At 42.1% G+C, this 6,972-nt stretch overlaps 1 pseudogene across 1 annotated transcript; it reads left to right on the top strand.

Moving 5' to 3' along the window:
• The first annotated feature begins 1,363 nt into the window (after positions 1–1,363).
• On the top strand, positions 1,364–3,168 carry LOC311100541 (interferon-induced protein with tetratricopeptide repeats 5-like; annotated as a pseudogene). The gene is made up of 3 exons: positions 1,364–1,371; positions 1,472–1,565; positions 1,895–3,168. The product of its transcript is annotated as an interferon-induced protein with tetratricopeptide repeats 5-like (transcript).
• Positions 3,169–6,972: the final 3,804 nt, after the last annotated feature.

Genomic DNA, 6,972 nt, shown 5'->3' with positions numbered 1-6,972 from the left:
TCCCTCAACGTTTGGCAGCGAGTTTACCTTCCACTTAGTCGAAAAGGAACAATAAGAAACAAAAATATGTTGAAGTTGTTCACTTTTAAAGATATATTTCTTAACGAAATAAAACACATTTCATTACAGATATTAACAAGTGTAGTGAGTTGGTTACATATAAGGGGGTAGGTTATGTATCTTGTGACAGTGAAATTGTAGTGCTGACTATCACCATCTGAAGACAGATATTATCATGGCCAACATCATTAAATGAAAATAAAAGGCATTGACCAGCCTAATTTAAGATTTGCGTGTAAACAAACTGATGGGATATGCGTATAGCCAACTGGCTGAAAATGTCCCTACTTGGATATTGTATGTAGGATGCAACTTCCCTGGGAATTCTTCAAAAGCCATGAATAAAATAAAGCTTGCATCAGAATTAAAGTCAAAGTGAGACATCACCAATCAGTCTCTTGTCATAGCTGTTGGAACAAGAACAAAGCATTTCCCCCCACCGCTGTTTTAGTAAAAAGCTGAGCGATGGGGCTGAAGAAATGTAACCACTCTGAAATTCATAGACTGAGCTATGGATGCAAGGACTAGCCATCCATGATATCAACATTATAGTTTTAACCATGTTTTGAGGATATATAGTGTTTGTTTACATTTACTTGTTTACAAACATTGGAGTAAAACAAGATAATATTTGGGGTTCTGATGGTGTACGACAGTTGAACTAAGCTCATGAGGCATTTATAAGTTATATTCTTCAATATTAAATTACATTTACATTTACATCATTTAGCAGACGCTCTTATCCAGAGCGACTTTCAATGAGTACATATAATTAATATATAAGTCCAAAGATGTATGTAGCAACTGCAGATCGCCACTTCAGCATTGTAATATCAGAAGTAGAATGCTGCTGTGTTTTCTGGTCTATTTTGACTGGACACTTGCAATGGATGAAGCCCAATTCTGTTTTTACAGCATCTCCTTTGCCCCTCTAGCTAGTGCAAAGCGCCATCAGGTGGTTAAAACGTGTCATGAAAAAGATGCATGCAATTAGGATGGTGCATGCACATTCTAGGTAAATTTCGATTCAGTTGTTGATGGTACTGTTTTTCAGTCACGGCTCGTTGGCAGATTGGAAACTTGCGGCAAGCATAACAGTTTCGTTTTCGTTTCTGCCAAATAAACAACTTTGTGGGTAGTGTCTGTACTAGTCTCTGATTTTTATTAGCTCAATACTGTAGCCCCATCTTCTCTGCTATCGACTGCAAAATTAGGTAACAATTTTACAGAAATTGCTACATAACTGAATTACATGCAGATCATCTATCTTGCTGAACGACTTAATATAACACAATAATAAACAATGCTGTTGTGAGATGATGGTTTTGTTGATAATGAGGATGATGACTGATCACAACAACAATGATGGCCTAATAATAATAACAATTGGTATTTTTCTGTTTTCTCACAGTACCTCTGTCAAAGTAGATATGGAAGTCAAGCTGAAAGCACACTTTACATGGGGCATAAGGAAGGCTGACATTAAGGACCGGGACAGCCTCCCTGTGTGACGATCTCGGTTCGACAGACGTTGGGAGACGGGAAGCAAGTACAGGGTGATGATTTAATAAATAAAAGACATGGAACGGAACACAGACAGCGTCTGGACAGGGGAAACGAAACAACAAACAAACACTGCAGACATGGGGATCAAACTGGGGAGCAGACAGATATAGAAGGGGCAATCAACAAAGTGAAGGAGTCCAGGTGAGTCCAATGAGCGCAAATGCGTGCAACGATGGCGACAGGCGTGCGCAATGATGGGCAGACCGGCGCCCTAGAGCGCCAGCCCTCGAGCGCCAGGGAGGGGGAGCGGGAGCAGGCGTGACACCCTGAAAAACTCCTGGATCGCATTATGAGGTTTACCACTCCGAAATACCATGCCACATATTTCAACTTACTGAGCCACCTAGATGAAAATAATGTTAGTGCTCTTGAGTATCTCCACAAGGCTGAGAGTGCATTGAAGGACAGACAGAATGATACAGAGTTACTGGTGACCTATGCTAACTTTGCATGGGTTCACTATCACTCAGGGAACATTGATCATGTGAATGCTTACCTTGATAAACTGGAAAACATCAATAAAACAGCTTACCTTCGATACATGGTGAGAAGGGTTGGAGCCTTATTAGGCTTGGGGGATTATTTTATAAGTGGGTAAAAGAGAGCTTCCAGAAAGCTCTTGAGGGGGAACCAGACAATGCATCCTTTAATGTGGGCTATGCCATGGTCCTGTACAGGTTGGAGGGCATGGTCAGGGATAAGAGAGTGAGGTCAGTGATGACTGCAGGTGCCAACCAGCTAAGGAAGGCCTTATCCTTGGAGCCTGATAACTCTGAACTTATGGTCCTCCTAGCTCTGAAACTTCAAAACAAAAATAAACAAGAGTCCATTAAACTCATCAAAGAGGCCCTCAGACTGTCTCATGACGTGCCTCATGTCATGCATTGTGTTGCCAAGTATTTCAGATATGAGGGCTCCATCAATAAGTCCCTACACATTTTGGGGAAAGCTCTGGAGCTGTCTCCAAACTCCCATTTCCTCCATCACCAAATCGGCCTTTGTCACAAACAGCAGCTCAGTCAGATGTTCGAGCAGAAGAGGAAAGGGGGAAAGGTCAATGGGGGCCAGATAAAAGCCAAGGTGGAGGTCTGCATCCGTCACTTCTCCAGAGCTGTGGAGCTGAAGCCCTCCAACATCCACGCAAGGGTGAACCTGGCTGACGCCTACGGGAACAACTACCAGCTGGAGGAGGCTATTAAGATTTTCATCAACCTGCTGAAAGACGAGTCCCTCAGTGAATCAGTCAAGCAGCGCTGCTACACCGGCTTTGGCCTGTTTCTTTTCTATAAGAAGAAAGACGAGGATGGTGCTGTGACACAGTTAAAAAACGCCTACCAGATTCAAATTGAGAGTTGGGACAGGAAGGAGGCTGGGAAGAAGCTGAAGCAGATCGCAGACAGGTGTCAGGCTAACAAGAAGAGAGTCTGCGAAGCCTTGGAGATTTTGGCGTTCCTCGCCACTGAGGACAAAGACGAGAGGAAGGCTGAGGAGTACACTCCGCAAACACAAATGGCCTTACAGATGCTTTCAGCAAAGGAATGAAATGTACATGATAAACCTTACTGTAACACAACGCATGGCTTACATAGAAATACTGCTGTATGCATTTGCATGTTTTTGTGTAACTGTAACTAAGTACTGTGTACAATTCTTAAGTTAGATTTAAATATAATTAGAATGTCCTTGGATGTGTCCAATTTCAGGTTGAACGATATGACCATTCAACTGTTGTTGCTCTTGTAACTGACAGTAACATTGTGAAGAGATAATAAAACATATAACCAAAATCTGGATGATCTTTGAGCTGGTTAACATTCCTTCTACTTGTTTCCAAAAGTCAACATTGCTTGTGTATTCCTTGACTACTTTCAATATATTTTATTACAGATATGAACTATTGTAGAGTGTGACGCAATCAGACAGGGAAAATAAGGCTCTGTGACAGTGACATTACAAATGGTATGCTGACTATAATCATCTGATGACAACTTTTGTATTATGGCCAACATCCTTTTTATATTATAATAAATTGTTATTAAATGGTTAGTATTCCTCAATAAATGCAGCTCTACTGTGTTTATGATACATAGGCTACAGTATCTTCAAATTGCCATCGATAAAACTGAATTGTGTTTGTTGTCCATAGCTTATGCCTGCCCATACCATGACCCCACCACCACCATGGGGTACTCTGTTCACAACGTTGACATCAGCAAACCGCTCGCCCACACGACGCCATCTGCCCGGTACAGTTGAAACCGGAATTTATCTGTGAAAAGTACACTTCTCCAGTGTGCCAGTGGTCATCGAAGGTGAGCATTTGCCCACTGAATTCAGTTACGATGCCGAACTGCAGTAAGTTCAAGACCCTGGTGAGGACAACGAGCACGCAGATGAGCTTCCCTGAGACAGTTTCTGACAGTTTGTGCAGAAATTCTTTGGTTGTGTAAACCCACAGTTTCATCAGCTGTCCGGGTGGCTGGTCTCAGACGATCCCGCAGGTGAAGAAGCTGGATGTGGAGGTCCTGGGCTGGCGTGGTTACACGTGGTCTGCGGTTGTGAGGCCGGTTGGACATACTGCCAAATTCTCTAAAACGACGTTGGAGGCGGCTTATGGTAGTGAAATAAAAATTATATTATCTGGCAACAGCTATGGTGGACATTCCTGCAGTCAGCATGCCAATTGCATGCTCCCGCAAAACTTAAGACATCGTGGCATTGTGTTGTGTGACAAAATTGCACATTTTAGAGTGGCCTTTTATTGTCCCCAGCACAAGGTGCACCTGTGTAAGGATCACGCTGTTTAATCAGCTTCTTGAGGGGTTGGGTTAAATGCGGAAGTCACATTTCAGTTGAATGCATTCAGTTATACAACTGACTAGGTATCCCCCTTTGCCTTTCCTTTCTTGATATGCCACACCGGTCAGGTGAATGGATTATCTTGGCAAAGGAGAAATGCTCACTAGCAGGGATGTAAACAAATTTGTGGACAAAAGTTGAGAGAAATAAGCTTTTTGTGTGTATGGAAAATTTCTGGGATGTTTTATTTCAGCTCATGAAACATGGGACCAACACTTTACATGTTGCGTTTATCTGTATTTTCCACCTTTTTCACCTTTTTTTCGAAGTGGGTCCAATGTGTATGATGATGTCATATGGCTGAGTAGGCCTATAGCTTTTACGTTAAGCTCAGAAAGGTCCGACAAGGGTTGTTCTAATATAGAACAAGAGAATTGTCCTCCTAGCCCTCTGTTGTAACTACAAAGTAACATGCTGCATCAAGTGGCCATGTAATAATACATTTTGTATATTTTTACAAAACTATACATTTGGTGTACACATATAAAGCAAATCATCCTGTCTTTTAATATCATCAATTATTGTATATGAAATTGGTATGAAAATGAATATACCTTTATAAATTAATAATGACTAATTCACAAAGGAGTGAACGACTAGGACTTCCCTCATGTCAATATAAAGTATTACGAAACAACCGGAAGACTGTCGTCTTCAGAAATAATCTATTACAAACACCCTGTCTGAATCTTCAGTGATATTGAAATTAATCAACTTCTTCAGTTACATTTTGATTGACAGACATGACAACCCTGAAAGAGAAAGGCACATAAAATGTGCAATAATATCACAGTTATGATAGAGAGATGATAAAGAAAAGTCCATATTTTGGCTGAAGCGTTTCTGGTTCCGGCAGAATTATTTACATTCCATTTTGTGTCAGTTTATAATGGCTCTTTCTGAGGAAAGTCATTCCCAGTCCTGAACTATCACACTAGATTAGGTGTACCAATTGATCATCGTTTCTCATAATCTTCAATATACTTTGGTATTCCAACAAAACAAATGCAAAACTATGCAAAAGCGTCCAATGTTAAAAATGTGCTGTGTTGATTGAAGGGTTCACATCTTTACTTGAGGCTACAGTGAGGGAATTAAGTATTTGATCCCCTGCTGATTCTGTAGGTTTGCCCACTGACAAAGACATGATCAGTCTATAATTTTAATGGTAGGTTTATTTGAACAGTGAGAGACAGAATAACAACAACAAAAATCCTGAAAAACGCATGTCAAAAATGTTATAAATTGATTTGCATTTTAATGAGGGAAATAAGTATTTGACCCCTCTGCAAAACATGATTTAGTACTTGGTGGCAAAACCCTTGTTGGCAATCACAGAGGTCAGACGTTTCTTGTAGTTGGCCACCAGGTTTACACACATCTCAGGAGGGATTTTGTCCCACTCCTCTTTGCAGATCTTCTCCAAGTCATTAAGGTTTCGAGGCTGACGTTTGGCAACTCAAACCTTCAGCTCCCTCCACAGATTTTCTATGGGATTAAGGTCTGGAGACTGGCTAGGCCACTCCAGGACCTTAATGTGCTTCTTCTTGAGCCACTCCTTTGTTGCCTTGGCCGTGTGTTTTGGATCATTGTCATGCTGGAATACCCATCCACGACCCATTTTCAATGCCCTGGCTGAGGGAAGGAGGTTCTCACCCAAGATTTGACGGTACATGGCCCGTCCATCGTCCCTTTGATGCGGTGAAGTTGTCCTGTCCCCTTAGCAGAAAAACACCCCCAAAGCATAATGTTTCCACCTCCATGTTTGACGGTGGGGATGGTGTTCTTGGGGTCATAGGCAGCATTCCTCCTCCTCCAAACACGGCGAGTTGAGTTGATGCCAAAGAGCTCAATTTTGGTCTCATCTGACCACAACACTTTCACCCAGTTCTCCTCATAATCATTCAGATGTTCATTGGCAAACAGATGGGCCTGTATATGTGCTTTCTTGAGCAGGGGGACCTTGCGGGCGCTGCAGGATTTCAGTCCTTCACGGCGTAATGTGTTACCAATTGTTTTCTTGGTGACTATGGTCCCAGCTGCCTTGAGATCATTGACAAGATCCTCCCGTGTAGTTCTGGGCTGATTCCTCACCGTTCTCATGATCATTGCAACTCCACAAGGTGCGATCTTGCGTGGAGCCCCGGGCAGAGGGAGATTGACAATTATTTTGTGTTTCTTCCATTTGCAAATAATCGCACCAACTGTTGTCACCTTCTCACCAAGCTGCTTGGCGATGGTCTTGTAGCCCAGCCTTGTGTAGGTCTACAATCTTGTCCCTGACATCCTTGGAGAGCTCTTTGGTCTTGGCCATGGTGGAGAGTTTGGAATCTGATTGATTGATTGATTGCTTCTGTGGACAGGTGTCTTTTATACAGGTTATACACTCCCTTTAAGAGTGTGCTCCTAATCTCAGCTCGTTACCTGTATAAAAGACACCTGGGAGCCAGAAATCTTTCTGATTGAGAGGGGTCCAATACTTATTTC

The sequence above is a fragment of the Coregonus lavaretus genome (genome assembly GCF_964263955.1).
Source record: "Coregonus lavaretus genome assembly, chromosome: 25".
In the NCBI taxonomy this organism is placed as follows: domain Eukaryota; kingdom Metazoa; phylum Chordata; class Actinopteri; order Salmoniformes; family Salmonidae; genus Coregonus; species Coregonus lavaretus.
Note: the sequence above shows the minus strand (reverse complement) of the source record. Positions and strands in the feature narration are given on the sequence as shown.